Below are 22,096 nucleotides of genomic sequence, written 5' to 3'. Positions count from 1 at the left end.
TTTGTATGAACATGCAGTCTCGCAATAAGCACTGGTTAGGCACCCACTGTATGCCAAGCATGTGTGCAGGTAGGACACAACGTTTGTAGGACTGCATTAACAGTTACCATGGCCCGCTCCAGTGGGCAGTTCTGGCTAAACGGTCTTCCTTAGCTCCATTTTCCTGGAGAAACGGAGGCTTTCAGCGATTGCCAGACCATTTAATTTCACAGGCCCTACTCCTCACTGCAATGAAAGTCTTGAGCACTTAAACATTTAAGGAATTTGCTCTGTTTTGCTTATTAAGGTAAACAGCGCCCCCCCCCCACACACACATCAACTCTATGGTACTCTTTTCTCTGTGGAGGGCTCTACACACCGCAGTGCTGCCCCTATTCCCAGGCGCCCACCACTTCTGACACGTTGAGGAGTTGAATTGGAAGAAAAGGAAAAGGGATGTGGAAGTTTTCGCGATTCCTGGGGATCCCCAGATCTTCCTAAGGAAGAATGATGGTTCCAAGGCTGCCCCTACTCTTCAAAATCTGTTTGCTTGCAAAACCCAGTGCAACGGCCACACCAAATACCAAACCTTGGACTGGAACCAAACGGTCACTTCCCCGCCCTCCCAGCACAGTATGCAAATCCGAGCACCAGGAAGTAGCTGGGACCTCTTGGCCGAGCCCAGCGACAGCCAGTTCCTCTCCCACCGAGCCGGGCCCGGGCGCCTCCCCGGCTGACGCTCTGCAACTAAGCAGTCTGCTGCAGGCCGGGCAGTGTCCCCGGCGCAGTGTGCCCGCAAGCGCCGGCCACGCGTCCTGCTACTCGGGCCGGCAGCTGCTTCTCAGGCGGGCCCCGGAGGGCCGTCCCGTCGCGTACGCAGCTTTGAACTGAAGTCACCGTGGAGTTCCGCAGCCCCGAAACTTCTACCGCCAGCGAGTGAGTGAGGGGCTCGAGCGCGGGGTGGGCGCGTCGGGTAGACCGAGCCAGGGACCGGAGCCCAGGTAGCTTGCTTGGCTAGGGACCCGGGTATTCGGCGCAGCAAAGGTTGCGCGCCGTTTCTTGCCGGCACTCACTCCGGGTGGTGAGAGCTTTCAGATGCCTCCAGCCTGGGGTGACTGTGACTCGCCCGGGCGGTCGAGCGGGGACGCGGGGGCGGCGGTTCCGCAGGTGTCCGCAGCGGAGCGGCGCGGGGGCGTGGTGGGAGGTGCGCACAGGGTGGGAGTCCTTGGGTCCCTGGCGGGGGCCACCTGCGGGCCCCGTTCCAACTTCTCTTCGTTGCTAGGGAAGCTTCGGGGCACTCGGGAAGGAGCGCGGCGGGAATTCGGGAGGGGGTCACCTGGGATGCTGTCTCTAGTCGTCCTGCCAGACCCTGGGTCCCCAGGCCGGCTCTTTCTAAGGCTGCCTGTTGGCTGAGGTCCCTGGTGACTCGGGGCAAGGTGGTGACGTCGAGCTGCTACGGCGGAGGCTGGAGCTCGACCTCCCGCGGAGCCGGGCTTCTCTCTGGCGACTGAGGAGCGGTCCGACGCCTTGGCCAAGAGGAAGCTGCAGTTATTTTAAGAATTCAGGGATGCCTTTCCTTCGGGCTGGGGGGGGGGGGGGGAGAGGGTGTGTGCGACAGTTCCCACTCACCCGCCTTATCTTAGCTGGCTGTAGTGGCTTCCCCGTGCTGTTTAGGTTGTATTTTCTTCCCAACAATCTGCTCCTCTGAGCACTTGTGGTTGTCTCTTCCTTTCTTTGAGTATCCATGTTTGTACTAATTTTGCCAATCCGCTCAACTTCCTTGCCACTCAGAATGCAGGTGGGAATCTAGGCCATGCAGTCTCCCAGCTGTGTGTGTCTGCGGATTATTCAAGTTCCCAGTTTGGGTTTCCTCATAATTCAGAATGAACCTACCCGTTAGGTTTAATAAACTGAAAGTCCTGGAACTTACGCCGCGTTATGTAAATGGTACTTGGTACAGCTGGTATCTATAAAAACGAAGGTCCTTGGGTCTTGGCAGTTTGGTGATTTTAAACCTGAAACCACAAGTCAGAGTGAGCCATCTGATTTTTGAAAAAATCTGCTTAATAAAGACCTGAATGCTGTGGTGTCCCACGGTTCCTCTGATTCCAAGGAGAGGCCCTAAAACCTAAGACCTAGCACGGAAGACGCTGGACTCCTGGTTTGCTCCCGAAGCTCAGCGGCTGTAGGGTGTTTTCTCTGTGTAGTAACGTCCTTAGTATTTTTTTTTTTTTTTTTTTTTTTTTTTTTTTTTTTACGGAAATAGGCTGCGCCCTGAGGGGTGCAGAGCTTCTCCAGTCCTTCTTAAGAGAGGGGAATCCTTCTCCCTAAATCTGCCTCTCCTGGCTCTCTTTTGGAGCTGAGCTGGGTGATTTGGGACTTTTCCTGTTTCTTTGTTTTGCTTTTGTTTTTTAAATTTGGCTCACAAGAGCCTTTGGTGAATGAGCCTCTTGGGCTGTGAGTGTGGTGACCTGAGCCTGGGAAGAGGCCAGCAGGTGTGAAGGAAGAGAGGTCAGGATCCAGGAATCCTGAGCTGTGGTATAGGCACTGCACCACTGGCCAGGGTTGAACTCACGGAACACCCACTTGGTCCGTGTATTGAGTCAGTGTTTCCTCACGGCAGCAGAGGTATTAGGAAATGTCCATGTTTATAGACTGGTCATCCCGACAATGACTGGCAACGGCTTTATCTCTTTTGTCCAAAATGAAGGCCTGGTGCTTGAGAAGTGCTCTGTGGAGGTGGCCCGGAAGGAAGAAGGGAGCTTGTCTGTTGGATACCCTGCGGTAGGCTGCTCACCCTGTCTTGGCTTCTGTAACAAGGGTGGAAGGACATTAAGTGGAAATCCCTGCTCAGGACTGTTCTCGGTGTCATTGGAGGAAGTCCTGATGGGCAGTCAGACAGTTTCTGCAAAGCAGGTCACCCTTCTTTATCCTAAAGTCTTGATACTTTGTAAAACTCCCCCTTCGCTGCTAGTGGCTTCCTTGCCACAGAAGAGGTCCTACACAGCCTGGCAAATCAGTGGCTCTGAAGACCTCTTCGTTCCTCCAGGTTTTGTGTTCAGAAATAAACGACAGAAGGATCTAATTAGAGTGTAGTCCCGTAGAGATGTCATTTAGCAAAGTGAGACCGTATGATCATATATGAACCTATACTGATTTCATAAATCGGAATATAATATGCGCACATATACAGCATAAGACGTCGTTGCATCTCACTGGGACCAATGATCCCTAGGATGCATAGATTAATAAACAGAACATTGAAGGACCACCACAATCAGTAGGTTATTAGTCGGTGACGCATTGGCACTGGAACCAGCCTAGAGCCTTTCTGAGCAGCTTATAGCAATGAAGATAATACTTTTTGTGTGTGTGTGTGTATAACTTCAGAAGCCTCCTCCTGACTTTTTCTGGACCCTTCATGATTCCCTACCCATAAGGAAATGTTCCATAAGGGAACGGACAGATACAAAAAAGAGATTCAGGGACTTGTTTGAGGTGAAAGGCTAGATGGTCTTTGGCTATTATAGGTATGTCTTCTGACTACTCCTACTTTGCAGTCGTCAATTACTTAAGATAAGTGTGTTATTTAGTACGTATTTGAGACAGAATTGCAGAGTAATTTTCTTTACTTATTTGGTAGTTTTTCTGAACTAAGTTTGGAGAGGGGGGTGTGTAGGAGTGGATCTCCAGGAAGCCATCTCCTGTATTTTCAGCACTGCCTCCTCTTCGATGTGGATCATCCGTAATAACTGTGTGTCATTGGAGCAGCCTTGCTTATGGTACGCAATAGTTAGCCAGGACTGTCCAAGGACTAACTGTCAAAAGACCTCTCTCTGTCATTGCTGGAGACGCCTTGCCACGGACTCTATCATCTCTACATACCTGTTATAACAAGAGCATCCCTCATGATGGAGAAGGAAAGCCTATAGCACCCATGTAGGAGACAGGCCAGGCTTTCTGAGTGCCTGCTGCGGGCAAGCCAGTGGATGGCCCAGCAGTCAGCTTGCTGTAGTCATGGCTTCCTAGCTCTGAAGACTAATAACGGAGAGAAGGAAATGGAAGAGGAAGTTTCTTTTCCAGTCAGAAATACTGAAATATTTCTACAGCTGCCCAGTTTCCTGATGCCTAGATTGCGAAATTTTGAGTAAATTCTGTCGTCATTTCCAACATTTAAGTTCCCATTTGAGGGGAGACACTCAAATGTGGAAAACGGGGTGTTAATTGAGGGGTGAGAAAGTGCACGGCAGCCCCGAGTGCAGACTCAAGCCTTCATCTCTTTGTCTTGATGAGCCTCTCATCTAGTCTTGAGTTATCTAGAGGAACTTTTCTGTAAATGTTGAATAACAAGCTTAAAAAATTAAATCAAATTCTAGCAAGTATGGCTTACCACCATAGCCTTAGTTCTTTATTCTTTGGGCCCTTTTTTTTTTTTGCTTTGTTTTTTTGAGTGTGGAGTTTATTGAGAAAAGGGTGAAGGGAGGAAAGACACCCCCCCCACACACACACAGAGTCTCTATTCTCCCTTCCTACAGGTTGAGCCACTGCATTTGTCATTGGCCATGAAACTCTTTCTTGAAAATGAGGTCACAGTGAGGACACAGTCCCCTGCAAGTCCTGCTGAGGTCACTGTGTCCCAGCACCTGCTGTGCCTTTGCAGGGTGACCCCTTCATCTTACAAAGACACTCTCCTCCTTGTGGCTGGCAAGATGCTAGTTGGCTGATCGTGTCCTCGTTTTGGTACCTACAGTCACTGTTCAGAAGGCTGTGATCCCTAAATGGTGTCCTATAAACCACACAGAAGCTGCAATCACAATCAAGTGTTCCAGACTTGTCTCCAATTCCTCTACGGAGCTAAGGATGGCCTTGAACTCCTGAGAAATCTCACCTCCTCTTAAAAGCAGGGATTACAGGTGTGATCCACCACTCCCAGCTCACTCCACAGCAGTTTGAGAGGCAGTTTCCTCAATGCCTTACCGACCTAGGAGGAGCCTTCCTATATGTGTAGCCTGGACTGTTTTTTAGTTTGTTGCATTTTCTCTTCTATGCTTTGAACTTTAAGGCCATTATTGCCTTTTGGGTCCAATCCACCTTTCTGTGAGACCTAAAGTGTTCCTTGCCACTTGGCTGACTCCAGGCCACTCTGATTGGAAGCTAATCTTGAGCACACCTCCTCTAGTTCTCTCTCTGTGCTAGTAAAACATTTTGTGGGAAGCTATACCAACTTGGAGGGGCCACGCTTGAGTGCCGAGAGTCTACAGGGAAACTGCAGAGGTGGATCAGTGTTCACTCTGGTTCCCAAAGTCCTAACGGCTGCATGGCGTTTGGGTGAAGTGGGTGCCTACTCTTCCCGTAAGTGTTAACTCCCAAGGGTCAGAGGGGATGGAGAAACTAGTCTCTGAGAGGCTCTCTGGAGAGGGAGGACCACTTCTGCTTTCCATGGGAAAGCTCAGCCGGAGGGTGAAGGCGCAAAGGAAGTGATACCCCCTACGCCCTGCACACTCCAGTCATTTGCCTGTGGGGCCCCTCCCTTCAAGTCACCCAGAATTGCTTTCCCCTCAGGGTTCCTTCTACCACCCCTGATTGATCTGGAGGTTCACTGCCAGTTTTCCCTGGAGAGAGACAAGAAGGAGGGAGGGAGGGAGGAAGGGAGGGAGGGAGGGAGGGAGGGAGGGAGGGGGAAGGGAGGGGGAAGGGAGAGAGGGTGATTCCTGAAGGAAGGTTGTAGACTCTCCTCAGGCAAAGCCCTCCAGCAGGAAGTTGTATATTTTGAAATATGTCTTGATTTTTCCAGCACCAGAAAGATGTATATTTTGAAATTTCCCCTCGTGGAAATTCAAAGCAAGATTTCACAATCTTTATATGATCGCACAAAGAGCTGTCTTGACTCTGGTAGTGTAGGGCTGGATGTTCGTGAAGCCCTGGGATGAGAGTCTTTCATGAAACTTTTGGAATGCAGCTGTGACCGTCAGATCTCCACAAGCACAATCTTAGAAACACCTTTTACTCATGCCAGTAGTGTGCAAAAACAAGCCGACAGACAAAAAGGCCATCAAAATCTGACTAAGGAGCCTTCCGTTGTATCGGGGTACTTAGGAATCCTTCTGAGTCAGCTTGGGAAACTCTGCTAGGCTGTAAGTGAGCAGAGGTGAACCTGGGCCTGGCTAGAGATTTATTACAGAAATGCAAATTCAGCTGGGTAGGGTGGTACAGGCCTGTTACCAGCTACTCAAGAGGTTGAGGTCGGAGGGTCATTTGAGCCCTGGCGTTTGGGGCCAGACTGATTAAAACAGTGAGATTCTCATTTAAAAACCAAACCGAACCCTAACAAATACAATTTAAGTTCAAATACAAATTCAGAGGCATCTATCCATACACCAGAATAACTTGTGAATGCCTTTGATTATACCTTTTAATATGACAAAAATAAAAATATTTTTTTTCCCTTATGGGTTTTCAAGTGTGTGAACATGTATGGAGGTGTGAGCTTGGGGCTTCTCATTCACTATTCTTCTATATCATTCTTTTGTAGCAGGATCTGCCTAGTACAGAACTCACTAGCACAGCTGGGTTTGCTCACCAGCTTCTTCAGGAATCTTGAATGATGTGCATTTGGGTTCTGGACCCCATGTTTGAACTGCAAGTGCTTTAGCCATGGAGTCAGCCATCTCCCCAGCTCAGAAGTGCCTTTAAAAGCTCACTACAACTGGGGGATGATGAGAGTGGCAGAAATAGCCTTGCCCAGGGAAGAACCCCTAATTGTTTATGCAATACCAAGTAGTCAGCCCAAAGATCACAAGCTTACAGGTAACATTATACAGACTGGGCAGGTTATAGTTATGTGTTTAGGAATACACACACACACACACACACACACACACACCAATTAAAGAAAAAGAGGCTAGAGACAGCAAGGGGGAATGCATGGTAGACACTGAAGAGAGAAAAGGGGAGAAATGATATAATTTCAGAAAAGGTAATGGTTATAAAAATAATAAATCTCCAGATATATTTTTTTTTTTTTTTTTTTTTATTTTCCACTGACATTTTTATTCTTCTCAGATAAACTGAGAGAGTAGGCACAGAGGGAACATACGGCCCAGAAACTTCCTGAAAAATCTGATCTGGAACTCGATTCACTGTAACTGCTAAGTATTTTCAGGGGTTGACATAAGATGGAGAAGAATCAGTTGGACAGATGTTAAGGATATGGTACCAGGTTGGGCAACCAAGAGACCAGGATTCCAGCTATGGCTCTGGGAAATAGGAGGCGGCGGCGGGGAAGAGACAGAAATCTTTAATAAATAAATAAATAAATAAATAAATAAATAAATAAATAAATAAATAAATAAAATAAAATAAAAAAAAAAACACACAAAAAAAAAATAAAAAAAAAAAAAAAAAAAAAAAAGAGCTGACCCAGACATTCAGTGTGTAGGGGGAGATGTCTCATCTATTTGCTCCAGGATGGAGACAAAGGACAAGGTTGGTGATGTTAAATCTCTATTTGATGCTAAGGTGTCACACAGGTAGACACTCCCTCAGTCCAGATATATTTTTAACTGACACATTAAGAATGTATATATTTGTGCAGTGCTCTGTGATGTTTTAATACATATCTACATTGTATAATGTCTAAATAAGAATAAATCTGCTCCTGCCACAATTTGCATTTGGAATGCTTTCCACAGCACTTTGTGTTTAAGTCTTCACTCCCAGCTTGGTGCTGTGTGGAGGATGTGGAAATTCCCAGGGGAGGACCTCATGGGAGCTCTGCTCTCTTAGAAGCCACAGTGGGTCCTCAGGCCTTTCCTCTTCCTCCGCTTTATGTCATAGTGATGGGAAGTGTGTTATCTGTGCCGCGTGTTTCAGCAACAATGCGCCTCTCTATCATAGCCCCAAAGCACAGGGACAGTAGATCATAGGCTACTCCACTCACATTTGATGCCAAAATAAAATGCTCTTCTTATAAAAACATAAATAAATAAAACATCTTATAAAAACATAAATAAATAAAACAAACTGATAGGTAAGATGATAGCATTTCTGAAATAATACTCATAGGTGGGAAATACCAGTTGTAAGATCTGCATATCAATTTTTTTTTTTATTCTAAAGTCTTCTTTTTTTTCCTTTTCTTTCTTTTGGTTTTTCAAGGCAGGGTTTCTCTGTAGCTTTGGAGCCTGTCCTGGAACTCCCTCTGTAGACCAGGCTGGCCTTGAACTCAGAGATCTTCCTGTCTCTGCTTCCCGAGTGCAGAGATTAAAGGTGTGTGCCCTCACTGCCTGGCCAGTCTAAAGTCTTAATAGTGCTTTTGTTTGTTTGTTTGTTTGTTTTTCTGGAGGATGGATGAATGCTAATTGGTTTACTTATTTGCTGTGGTTCTGGGAATCAAATCTAGAGCCTTGTGTGTAGTAAGCAAGTATTCTACCACTCCCAATTCTCATCTTTATTTTGTTACGTTTACTTATTTGTATGATACTGGCAAGCCCTCTGCCAGCAAGCCTGATTTCCAACCCTTTCAAAATGTCCAGAGGTGAGTGTTTTGCTCACTAGAAAACATTCCTTTCACAAAGGATCTCCTTCATCCCCTCTCCAGAAGAGGAGAGGAGGAACTCAAGGGAAATCCTGGTGCAGAGCCCCAGGTCCTGCTTCATGGATGGGAACTGCCCAGGACGCTGTTAAACCCCATGGTTGTTAGCCACGAACAAACGGTACCCTTGTGTGTTATCTGCTCCACTGTCCCGCCATCCCATCTCCACAGGTGGGAAAAAAAGACAGGCAGAAAGAAGAGTGCTCTTTCATGGCAGGACAGCAAAGTACCCCAAGTCAAGATGATTTGGAAACCCACCCAATAAGCACATTTTGGATTAAAAATATAGTATTTTGAAATAGTGTTTCTCCAAGTTTTCCAGGCTGGCCTTGGATGCTGCTGAACAGAATACACGTGTTTTCTAATTAAAAACAGCAGTACAAAGAATAATGAAATGAAGCCTACAGAGCCAGGTAGGACAGTCAGGGAACTTTGGAGGTATAGTGGCCTGCAGGCTGCTCATAAGAATGTTATTATTGTCCTTAGTGATCTGTGAATAATTGCTTCCGGGATCTCTCAAGGATGTGTTTGTGTACAACCTCACATAGTCCCTCATGCCCTCTGAACCATCTCTAGGTTACTTATGGTACCTGAAATAACATCAGAACAATGTAAACTCTTGATAGACTGTATTGTTTAGGGAGTAATATCAGAAGAGTCTGTACATGTTCAATAGTGACAGGTTTTTGTGAATATTTTGTGTCAGGCTTGGTTGAATCTGCAGATGTGAGATCCATGGATACCAAGGGCCAAAAGTAATTGTAATTTGCATCTCAGAGATGTAAATTCTCTTCCTCTCCCTCCCCTTTCTCTCTTCCACCTTTTCCCGCCTTCCCCTTCCCTTCCTCCCTCCTTCTCTCCCTCTTTCCTTCTTTCTCCTCTCTCTCCTCTTTCCTTTCTCCCTTTGTTTTTTCTTTCTTTACTGGAGACAAAGTCTTACTAGGTACTGTAGACTGACCTTTAAATTCCACTCCTCCTGCCCTAGTCCTCCCACGTGCCAGGACTATAGATTTGCGCCATTGTGTCCTGCTTTAAGAACAGTCTTAACTTATTTTTATTATTGATAGGTATCTTGCTATGTATCCCAACCTAACCTTGAACTTGCTCTGTAGCCCAGGCGACCTAAAACTCATTATCCTTTCTGCCTTGGCCTCCTGAGTTCTGGCCTCCTGAGTTCTGGGAATTTTTATTTATTTATTTATGTAATTCATTTATTTTTATTTCATGTGCATTGGTGTTTTCCTTGCATGTGTCTGTGTGAGCATGTCAGATCCTGGAGTTACAGTTGTGAGCTGCCATATGGGTGCTGGGAATTGAACGTAGGTCCTCTGGAAGAGCAGAAAGTGCTCTTAATTGCTGAGCTATCTCTCCAGTTCTGCATTTATATGTGTGCGTCATCAGGACTGGCTAGAGCACTTCCTTAGAGGGCTCTATGATGTTCAGCTATCAGTTTAGCTAACATTTCTGAAGTACCTCTTGGGAGTCTAGCCGTTGTTGATGGAAATCCAAAAGGAAGAGGGCCAGATGCCAGGAGGAAGTACATGGCGAATGCTCAGGATTGGATCCTGAGGGAACAATTCTCCAGCTCTGTCCCCAGACGTTGTTCTAGAATCTGTAATAAGGCTTGATGGATGGGCTTGGAGAGGCCCTGACTAAAAATGATGGCTGTTACTACAGAATGCAGGAGAGCCCCTGGAGCCTTTAGAAGGGAGCCTCACCCACCTCACCCTACCCCACCGCACCCCTTCAATCACCAGCAGCTACCTGACACTTTTTTGTAAGAAGGTATTTGTTTGTCTGTTTGTTTGTTTTAGTCTTTGGAGACAAGGTTTCATTATGTAGTTGCACCAAACACACTTTCATAAGCTTTGAATAGGTGGATGAATAACTGAAAGATACAAAGTGTATTCCACAGAAGTTAGTTTGGAACTACAAAATAATACCCATTGCTGCTTGTTCTGAACAGTAGACTTCACCTGGAATCAGCAGGTGGATGGATGGTAGTCCCTCTAGCTGCTCTGAGTAGTGTTGGCCTTGCCCAAACGTGTCTACAAGATCCGAGTTTGTCATTTGGTTTAAAGGAGAGAATGTTGTGATGTGACAGTTTGGAACCACTCTTATTTTTTATAGCTTACTAAGAGCATCACCATAACTGGGAACAATATTTGGATAAAACCAAGCAACCACTTGCATGATTAGGCATAGTGTCCTGAGCACCCACCACAACCACTATCTGTCTGTGAGGTTCTGTTCATTTTCAAATAAATTAGAGTGTGGCGTGGGCTGGAGAGATGGCTCAGAGGTTAAGAGCATTGCCTGCCCTTCCAAAGGTCCTGAGTTCAATTCCCAGCAACCACATGGTGGCTCACAACCATCTGTAATGAGATCTTGTGCCCTCTTCTGGTCTGCAGGCATACACACAGACAGAATATATGTATTATAGAGTGTAGCGTGTGATGTCGATTACCCTGGGGCTGTGATATGAACCCTTCCTAGCTGTGGGCTGCCGGAAACCCAGTGGCTGTGCTAGACTCTAGGGGATCCTGTTAAACCTCAGAGGGTGGTGGTGGGGGCTCCGGGTTGTGAGGGATTGAAAACTGGCTTTAAAACACAGAGTTAATGATAATAGGTGGTGTTGAAACTGGACAAGAGGTGCTCAGTGGCTCAATGGCTACTAAAAACAAAAATAAAAACAAAGCCAAAAGGAAACAAAATCAGGCAGAAAGTAAACGGATGGCCAGATGTGGGGAAATTTGAGTTTTTATGCATTGACATTGGGCAAGTAAAATGGGGCAGACCCTGAGGGCAGTTCCTCAAGAAATGATGCGGCGATCCCACTTCTGGGTGTGGGAGGGTGAAAGTGGGGTCCCTGAGAGATATATGCCTGCCCGTGTTTATTTCAGGGTAATTCAGAATAACCAAGGAGCAAACAGAAGTGTCCTGTATGTATAGTAGACTATTTAGCCTAAAAGGGAAGGGCTTTCTGGTCCTTGATAGAGGGTATAAAGGATCTCAGATGATGCTATGCAGAGTGAAACAGGCCAGGTACCAAAGGAAACATGCTTACATCATCTTATATCCCTGGACGGGTCAACCTGTGGCGATAGGAAATAAGATGGTAGCTTCCAGGAGCTGCAAGGAGATGGGATGGGGAGATACTGTTGAATGGACACAGGGCTTCAGTTTTTCAAGATGAAAGGGTTCTGAAAATCGATGGTCGCCATGGCTGTACCATTGAGTTACAGCCTTAAAATAGTTCAGGGGTGAGCTTCATGTTCTGTATGTTTTTGCTAAAATTCTAAACAGCGATTTAAGGAAGTACATGAGCAGGAATATGGACAGAGAGTTATGGACAGAGATATATCTTCAGGATATATCATTCAGTTTGAGAAGTCACCATTCTTTGGACTTGGGCTTGCCTATCAAGCTGGCTGGTGTGCCTTCTCTTTGGTGAGTGTCTTAAGGTTTCTATTGCTGTGGTAAGAACCATGACCAACAGTAACTCAGGGAGGAAGGGGCTTATTTCATCGTATGCTTCCTATCACATGTATTGTCGAAGGAAGTTAGAGGAGGAACTCACGGCAGGAACTGAAGCGGAGGCCATGAAGGATTGCTGCTTACTGACTTGCTCCTGTGATTTGATCAGCCTGCTTTCTCATGCTGTTCAGGACCACTTTCCCAGGGATGTCACTGCCCATCTAGATACAGGCAGGGGTCACCTCACCTGGCTTTCCCACGGTGCTAGGGATATGAACTCAGATTCTTAGGGGTGCACAGAGAGAGATCCCCCCCAACCCCTTGAAAGAGTACTTCTGTTGGAGGTCTTCTTCATAAACTGCAGGGGGATTTTTCTTCTATTTTTCTGTGGTGGCCTGTCTTGTGTTGAGACACAGTGTAGACAAGTACAGAGATGTCTAGTTTAGTGCATTTTTGGTGCAGCAACAACTGACCAAAAAACAGTCACAGGGCTTCCTGCCTGTACCCATGGGCCACGCATCCATTGCAGTGCTGTCTCAGATGTACCCACCTTCCTGCTTCTGCTTTTAGTTCAGGAACTGAAAAGCAAAGAAAGCCAGTTGGTCTCACAAACAGATTTACATACTGCTTGTCTCTGGCTGACTTCAGCATCTCTGCATGTTGGGCTTACTGCCATTGTCCAGGAGAGTCAATTCTTGCCCTGCTATACACCCTGACTGTGTGGTTGCTGTATTTCTCAACTTCAGTTTCCTCCGAGCCTTATTTAAATGCTTTTTATTTGTCCATCAGCTAGTAAAGTTAGTTGGCACCAGCGACGTACAGGTTATTTTCCTACCCCGTCCTCACAGTAAAGCTAATTTCTAAGTGCAGATGTGCGGGTGTGACCGGATGGTTTCTACCGACTCAATGCCATCAGGCGCCCTGTGCATGGCACAGTGCCAGTGTCTGCACTGGTCTTTGAAGCTCTGTGGATTCCCTGCTAACGTTAAATCGGATCTGAATCTGATGTCAAAAAACACAGCATCGCCATTACTGGCTCTTCAGTGTCATCGTGAGCTACTTTGCATGTTTGATTTTGTTGGGAGAAAAGCCCAGTTTGACCTGTGGAATTTGTTAATCCATGAAGCCAAGCTTTATTTATTCATCATTCAGACAACATTTCTCGGATGCTCAATGGTCATGAATATGCATGTGATTGGCTGGCAGTTAAAGCCACTGTCTCAGAAGCAGAGCTGTTCCATATATAAAGGCATCCCTCCACACCCTTCCTTCTGTATCTTCAGTTGCAATCGAATTTGAATTGAAAATATTTAAAAAAATTTATACTGGTACCAGCAACTACAGATATTTTGGTTGTTATTCCCTGAACAATATACCATAACAGCTACTTACACAGTACTTATACTGTATTAGGTATCTTAAATAATCCAGAGACGATCTAAACTACAGAGAAAACATGCATGGGTTGTATGCAAATACCAAGGTGCTTTTATACAACACACTTGAACATCCACTGACCTGAGCATCCATGGACTCGAGCATCCACAGACCTGAGCATCCACGGACCTGAGCGTCCACGGACCTGAGCATCCACAGACCTGAGCGTCCACGGACCCTGAGTGTCCACAGACCTGAGCATCCTCAGACCTGAGCATCCACGGACCTGAGTGTCCACAGACCTGAGCATCCACAGACCTGAGCGTCCACAGACCTGAGCGTCCACAGACCTGAGCATCCACAGACATTGGCATCCATAGTCTTTAAACCTTGTCGCCCCACTGATACTGAGAGACAGAGCTGTATTCAGAAAATTAAATTGTTTTTAAAAACTGAATGAAAAGTCTAAATTTTTGTTTTAAAACATATGAACATGCCAGGCAGTGGAGCTGTGAGGAAGCTGTCTTTGCTGTGCAGATTTTAAATGACTGCCTGCAGGCATGCTGAGTCTGTGGGTGACAGCTCTTAGCCCCTGGCTACTGAGTTCCTCCTCACTGCAGGGACTGAGGTTCAGCAGCTACACTGCTACTGCCTGTCCCTGTTGGCAACCATGAGCTGCTGTAAAGGACTGAGCTAGGGGTGTGAGTTCTGGGAATAGAAGAGAGGACCCAGGAGCCCGATCAGAACAGAGTGACGCCCAAGGGAAGAAGTGAATCGAATCTCTCATTTGCAAATCAAGAAGACAGCAGAAGCAACAACAGCTTAGTCATATTCCTGCCTATCTTGACAAAGGCTGTATACAGGACATGGATTAGTACCAAGATAGGTTGTGACGGGTGTGTGACGTCACAGTTACAGGCTGAGACTCAGGGGGTGGATACTCTGTTTGGCACCAGTGTTGGAGCATTAGCTGAAGTTCTTTCAGCTCTGCAGGCTTCATTTTCTGTCACATAAAATAGTGCTAACAGAGGCTTGTCTGCGATTCCACCTCGTTGTTATAGCCGTGGAATGACACTGTGTGAGCTTCACCTTATTTATGACAGCATAAATAAGTTTACCTCTGCAGAGGAAATGCTACTTTGCTTCTTGGGTTTGGAGTTTTAGCTGAAGATCCAGTGATGTCATTGCTTGGGCCTCTGATAAAACTGTATATGAGAAACACATGCTGTACCAAATCAACCATGCCTCATGAGCCAAGCAACAGAGAGAAGGGAAGGTCCCCTTCAAGTGACCCGAGGACCTCATGGAAGGCTCCATCCCCTGAAATCTGTACAGCATGACTCATTATCACCCCCTTAGGGATGAAGGCCTTTGGGGGACACTCATCCAAACTGTCCTAATTCCTAGGAATTTTTCGAGGACTCTAACTTACTACAAACATTTGAATATTGGTTGGCTGGTCAGTCAGTTGGTCTGTCTGTCTATCAGTCTGTAGATGGGCTTTGTGTTGCTAAAGTGTTTTAGAATTCCTGGGCTTAAGGAATCCTCCTGCTTCCATCTCTCAAGTTGTTGGGAATACAGACAGGTACATTCCACCGTATCTGACCAGCTGGCTGTGGTTTGATATTGAACTGTAGTAGCCCCATCCTTTTCTTGATAGCAACAGTTCCCCAACTCTTCCCTGTCCATATCACTTTGCTCTGTTTTGTATTTTGACATCATGGCCATTCTGTTGGGGAAATTGGATTTGTGTACACCAAGAGAAATTATTTATTAATTAACCAAGAGTTAATTAATTAACTATTAAAATGTTAAATCAGGTTTGGGGAGATGATTCTGTCTGTAAAGTGTTTGCCGAGAAAGATCCTGAATTCAGATTCTCAGGACCCACGTAAACATTGGTCCTGTACTGTGATGGAGGAAGGTCATTGGTTAAAAAAATAAAGAAACTGCTTGGCTGGCCCTCATAGGTTAGAACACATGTGGGTGGAGAAAACAGAACAGAATGCTGGGAGGAAGAGGAAGTGAGCTCAGACTCGAGACGCCATGCCCCGCTCCCGGGCAGACACACGTGATGAAGCTCCGACCCAGGATGGACATAGGCTAGAATCTTCCCAGTAAGACCGGTGCTCACAGATTATTAGAGATGGGTTGATCGGGATATCAGAATTAGCCAGTAAGAGCTAGAGCTAAAGGGCCAAGCAGTGTTTAAATGAATACAATTTGTGTGTTGTTATTTCGGGGCATAAGCTAGCCAGGCGACCGGGGTGCGGGGGACGCAGCCCCACCACTCCTGTATCATTACAATACTGCACCCCTGCGATCTTAGCTCTGGGGAGGCAGAGACCAACGGATCCTGGCCAACCAACATCGTTAAGCAGCGAGCTCCAAGTTCTGTGAGAAAAAGAGCAAAAGAGAACACCTGAAAGCAAACTTTGGTCTCTATGTGCACATGCACTCCCCACAGATGTGCACACACTCACGTGAGCTCGTACACATGAATACCCTTCCCCCCACAGAGGCAGAGAGAGAAGTAAAGGCGTGGGCATGTGCACTGTATCCAGAGGTCAATGGAGCTGGTTTCTCCCCTTCTACCTTTATGTGGCTTTTGGGACTCAAACTCAGGTTGCCAGGCTTGTGTGGCAAACACCTTTTGCCTACTGAGCCACCTTATGGGCCCTTTTTCTTTCTTGAAAGAATCTCACTAGGTAGTTCAGGGTACTCTGGCCTTAGCCCCATAGTCCTGGGATTTCAGGTGTGTCAGCAAGTCTGATAGGAATTTTGTTATTCTTAGATGGTTATCAGGCATCATGTGAAGGGGACAGTAGATTTTCTGTTTTTTGTTTGTTTGCCTGTTTTGCAGATTGTATCAATAAACAGCCAGGTGGTACTGGTGCTCACCTTTAATCCCAACACTGGGTGTGGGGAGGCAGAAGCAGATGGATCTCTGTGAATTTGAGGCCTGCCTGGTCTACAAGAGCTAGTTCTGGGACAGGCTCAAAAGATATAGAGAAACCCTGTCTTGAAAAACCAACCAACCAAAGCATAAAAATTTTGCCTAATATAGCAAAGGTGCATTCTTAGGCTCCTTATCTCTATTTAAAATAGAGAAAACCATGACACTTGGCCAAAGAATTGGCTTTGCATAAAGCCAAGGTCACATAGATTCTCTGACTGATTTCATAATGACCTTGGTCAAATTTTTCCTCACCAAGTGATAAGGAACAGCCACAAGTGCTATTAAATAAAACATAGAGCCAGGCATGGTAACCCACATCTATAATTCCAACACTCAGGAGGTAGAGGCAGGCAGATCCCTGTGAGTTTGAGGCCAGCCTGATCTACAGAGAAAGTTCCAGAACACCTAGGACTACACAGAGAAACCCCATCTCAAAACAAAACAAAAACCAAAACCAACCAAACAAAAAAAACCGTTGGTTCTTTGATTCTTATTTCTCTTATAGAAGAAAATTCAGATTTTTTTTCTTGGAGGAAAGTGAAGTTTTTTAATTGTATCTCTTAAACCTATTTATTTATTTTATGTGTATGGTCATTTTGGTTGCATTATAAGTCTGTGCATCACTTGAGTGTCTGGTACCCAAGGAGGCCAGAAAAATGCATTGAATTCGCTGAAAGTGGAATTCGCTGCCATGTGTGTGCTGGAAATTGAATTGTGTGTCTTATGGAAGAGTAGCCAGTGCTGAGCTACTGTCTAGACCGTCCATTGTCTTAGCTCCGCTCTCTCCGCTAGAAGTAAAGAGCAGCTGAGATGTCCCTTACCTAGACAACTGTTTAGGACCAGAGTGCTGGGCAATTTGTTTGATTTTCAGATTTTTTCATACAAGATAGCTTAGAGATGGGCTCTAGCCTAGAGGCTTAGTGGCCCTGCATTTTGGCTGCAATCTATCACATAAATTCAGGGCTGACATTTTCTTCTTGTGGCTTTTGTTGGTGCTTGAATATTTCAGACTGTGGAACATTTCAGATTTTCCAGTTGAAGACACTCCCCTGTACATGCTTTTTGAAATGCCAGGGAATTAATGTATTGTAGTGTATGGTGGTTTGAAAGAAAATGGCCCCTAAAGGAATTGGCACTATTAGGAAGTGTGGTTTTTTTGGAGTAGGTGTGGCCTTGTTGGAGGAAGTGTGTCACCGTGGGGTGGGCTCTGAGGTCTCCTATGCTCAAGCTACTCCCAGTGAGACAGATTACTTCCTGCTGCCTTCTTATCAAGTTGTAGCCAGTACCATATCTAACTACCATGTCCCACCATGATGATAATGGACTAAACTTCTGAAAATCTAGGCCACCCCAAATTAAATATTTACTTTATAAGAGTTGTCATGGTCATGGTCTGTTCATAGCAATAGAAACCCTAACTAAAACACAGAGAGAGTCCAAATTTCTGTCTGTATGAGAGATAGACATCAGGCTTCATATGCGGTGGTTCTGGGGAGCTTGACTACATAAGATCCGGGCAGTCTTACCACGGTTGAGCTTTACTTCCTTCTGTTTCATTCTTCAACCTGGATTTCCCCTCATTTACTTGGAAAACCCATGACTTCATAGACGCTCCAAAATACTCTGTTTAGTAAGGATGCATACGATTCTCTAAACCATCAAAGTAGTTTCCCTCCCTCCCTCCTTCCCTCCCTCCCTTCCTTCTCTCCCTCCCTCCCTCCCTTCCTTCTTTCCTCTCTTTCTTTTTTATTTATAATCTCAGGTGGCCTTGAGCTTCCAGTCCTCTTGCCTAAGTTTCAGGCTTTCTAAAGCCCTTCGCCGAGACCATAGTAGTCCCAACCCAGACACAAGCTTTGGTTTGAGCCAGCATTATCATTTGAAATGTTTGCTAAAGGGAGAGAATGTTTGGATGAGCCCAGATGGACAAGGGAGGCACACACACCAGGATGATTTGTTTCCCACGTGCTGTTTAGTCTCTCTAGGAAGTGAAAGGAACTTCCTGGCTCTTTGTCTCTCACATCCTTCCCAGAGGACCTGAACCCAGCCCAGGAGGCAGGATGCCTCCTGCTTTCTTTCTGAATACCGGCTGATGGAGAGCGGCCTGCAAGGCTAAGCAATGGTTACTTACTCTTCAGGGAACAAGAGAGCAGAGGGGCTTCATCCATTGGGCACAGACAGGAGAGCAAGGAGCCATGGCTTGATCTGCTGAGCACAGACGGGGAAAGCGGGGTTTTTTTCTTTTCTGAGTAATTTTATAGTGATGCAATATAGTGATTGTTTTACTTTCATCTAAAATAATTAACTTTTACACAAAACCCAGTGAAACCGCAGTCAGCTATTGAATGCTCACGCTTTACTAGGTTCTTAGAAGATGATTCATTCACTTTTGTCACCGCCGAGGGCACTGAGATTTAGAGATAGTGATTTGCTTCTTTAGCTACCGAGTAAATGGAACGGAGCTCAGCAGTCTCGTCTGTGTTTTCGTACGTGGGAGGAACGTCCCTGATTTTACTTTGTCACGGGACTTTTGAAAACGTCATAATAAATACAAGGTAGAAAATATTTATTGAGCACTCACTGTGTGCATTCCTCGCTGTAAACAGCAGCCAGGCTTTGTTTGACTCATTCAGCTGTTGCGGTGCACTTCAGGAAAGAGGTGACGCTTGTCCGCTTTGCAGATAGCAAAGGTTAAGGCGCTGCTGCCCTGTCGCTCACCACGGTGAAGCCAGAACTTTCATCCCAGCTGTTTGACCCACAGCCACAAGCATGGAAGGCAAAGACCCAGACCATCCAACCTGGCAGGATACCACCACAAGAGAGCACCGCTTCTGCCAATCTGCCAGTTTACTGTGGTCACAATATAAATAGATGAAGAGAAATAAATTCAATGAAATTAAGCAGAAAATTGAAACACTGAGTGGAATCTACACGCTGACCAGTCACTGTCATCTGCATTCACTTCAGCTGGCTGCTTGGTTCCTACCTCTTACAATTGTCACCATTTCCTGGGGAGCAAAGAACTTTCTTTTCTGGCTAGTTCTCTCCTTGTCTTTTTCTTCTCACCTGACAGTTGCTCTTGGATGTGGTTGTGTTTGCAACTCTTTTCTTTGAAATGCTGCTTCAAAACCTTAAGCTTTGAAAGGTTAGATTTTTAAATGACTAGCAGCCAAAGGAAGAATAGGTGGGTTCGTAAATGAATACCTCATTCCCCCTCTGGTTTCTTGGTGTCACCTGTGCCAACATGTCTGGGGTCGCTGAGCTAAACCAGTTTATCCCCAAGAAATGAAGAGAGCTTTACAGTGGTCACTGCTTGCACTCAACTAACAGCTAAATAGCTCCTGCAGGGTGCCCCTGAGGTTGGGTGTGGAGACCGCCACGTTTCAGCTGTCACTCTCCGATCAGGGTAGCAGTTTAACAAGGACTAAGATTGCAGCTTTTCCTTCGGAAAGTGGAGTGTATTCCCCTATTCTCTAGATGATTTATTTAGTAAAAACCCAATTTCTGGTCTCAGTGAAGTCAACACAAGTGTGAATGTTTCAGCACTGACTCGGACACAAAAGGATTGAAGTGCTTAATCTCAGTGTCATTCAGTCTACCTGCTCTCGGGCGTCAGATGCCCCGAAGCTGGAGTTAGATGGAGTTGTGAGCCACCCAACATCACAAGTGCAGAGAACGGAGTCAGCTCTTCAACCCCAACAGCCTGAGTTCTTACCCAGTACCAGGCCCTCCAAGTCTCAAGGTCCTTCTGAATCAGCATTAAAAGCACAAATATGAGTCTCCAAATTCTATCCCCTACCAACCCTCCAAGACAGCGAGAGCCACACAGCAACCCCATCCAATGCCAAGCCTTGAACTGCTAGATCTGTAGGTTACTAAGTCCAGAAAAAAATCCCTCACAGTTGCCCAAGAAAAAGTATGGCGGAGGAGAGGGAGGAGGAGACCTGAGAAGAACAGAGCTCCCCTGGAAACCAGGGACGGTTAATAAGGTGTCTGTGCCAAGCTCTGTTTTCCCAGGTTTCTTTGGTTGGTGACTTTTGAGCTCAGACCTGGAGTGGCTGTGGAAGTGAATCAATTTCAGTCTCCATTCTTGAATAGGGCAGAGAACTATAAAGCCATATGGGGTCATTATTGTGCTAATCACCCTCCAGGGAACCTGAAGTGAAAACCCCCAAGTCCTCTATTGCTTTGAGGCTCTTTTTCATTCCAAGGTGCAGGTCAGGTCATGGTAATGTTCACTACACTGTAGCTTTCCTAGTTGTCTCTGTCCTCGTAAGAAGCTTTCGATGGGATGGGGGCACACGTGGTGAGACAGCCTCACTGCTCTCCCAGACGACATTGCTAGGGCCGTTCTGTGCGCTGCATGGGAGAGCACAGAGCTTCTGCCCCTCAGTGGACACCCCGTTCTGGGCTGAATTGTCACAGCGTCCCGCTCATGCCTGCTCTGTGGAGGTAGCCATGAAGTACAACAAATTCCTCACCAGGGTTGAACTGGGATTGGTTGTGAATGACTGTGAACATTGTTAAAGAAATGGGTGGCAAGTGAGATGACTTGCTAGGTAAATATGCTTGCCACCAAGTCGGATGCCCAGAGTTCCGTCCTCGGGGCACATATGGTAGATGGAGTGAGTCAGCTCCCACAAACTGTCCTCTGAGCTGCACCCCTGTAGTGATAGAGATCACCTGGCAAATAAATAAATATTTAAAAAAGAAAAAAATGGAACGAAAGCAACCTATCCAAACTCCAGCAGAAGAGGGGATGTAACCCTTAAATGTTTGTTCAATTGGCCATCTCCACCCATAACAAAACTTATTAACAACACGTAATCCGGACTGGGACACAGGAAGACCGTATATAAACAGGTAGAGGCCGCTGCTGGGAAACCTTCAGCAATTTCTATGTAAAACTTCTCAGATACCCTGTACCGCTGATTCCCTTCGAAGAGAAATGAAAGCCCCCTTCCTTTTGAATGGTGTCTTGTGCTGTGTATGTCAGTTCCAGTCATAACGCTGGAAGATCACAGCTGTTAAATTTCAGTCATCAGAAGATGACGTTTGAAATATTCCTGAGATTCGATAGCATGACTCAGCTCAGATAAGACACTGACCTGTGTACAAGCTCCAGCATCCCAAACACTTTCTCTTTAGCAAAGTCAGGCAGGTGCAAACAAATCAGCTGCTGTACTTCGCGTGTGTGGAGCCCGAGGCTAGGCTTCTAGGGAGGATGACGAGGCAGGCGGAGAGGATGGGAGCACAGGTGACAGGAATGGGTGGCTCACTCTAAGGTGCTGACCTGGGCATAGATACACAGCAAAACTAGTTCAGACAACAGCCTTTTGGTTTGTATACTTCTGAAGCACTTAGGAAAAAAACCAAGATGAAGGTTTTAGTTTTACCATCTGTAAGCGTGTGGTTCCGAGGCTTTCAGTGCGCTGACAGGGCTGTGCAGACGTAACCACCACGTGGAGAGCGCTACACGTACCTCAGTGAAGCAGACAACCCCAAGTGAGGAGAGCTAAGCAACACCCGAGGCATCGAGGCATCGACCTTGCACCAAGTGAGGCACCGAGTGACTTCTGCCAGCCTCTCCTACCCTTTCCACCCAAATGCTGAGATGGGCTCAGGAAAGACCTTAAATCATACTCACGATGGTGAAGAGAGCCTCTAAGGCTGCGCTTTGATGTAGTGCTGGGGGTGGTTCCCAGACCTCACAC

General features: G+C 46.2%; 1 protein-coding gene across 2 annotated transcripts in view; it reads left to right on the top strand.

The window, feature by feature from the left end:
* Positions 1 to 653: 653 nt before the first annotated feature.
* The window catches only part of Lyn (LYN proto-oncogene, Src family tyrosine kinase), a 106,740-nt gene continuing 85,297 nt past the window's right edge, over positions 654 to 22,096 (top strand). For both annotated transcript variants that reach the window (XM_075967056.1, XM_075967053.1), the window contains exon 1: positions 654 to 915. The gene's annotated coding sequence lies outside the window, so the exon portion shown is untranslated. The remainder of the gene's footprint in view (positions 916 to 22,096) is intronic.

The sequence above is a fragment of the Microtus pennsylvanicus genome, chromosome 3 (assembly GCF_037038515.1).
Source record: "Microtus pennsylvanicus isolate mMicPen1 chromosome 3, mMicPen1.hap1, whole genome shotgun sequence".
Classification (NCBI taxonomy): Eukaryota; Metazoa; Chordata; class Mammalia; order Rodentia; family Cricetidae; genus Microtus; species Microtus pennsylvanicus.
Note: the sequence above shows the minus strand (reverse complement) of the source record. Positions and strands in the feature narration are given on the sequence as shown.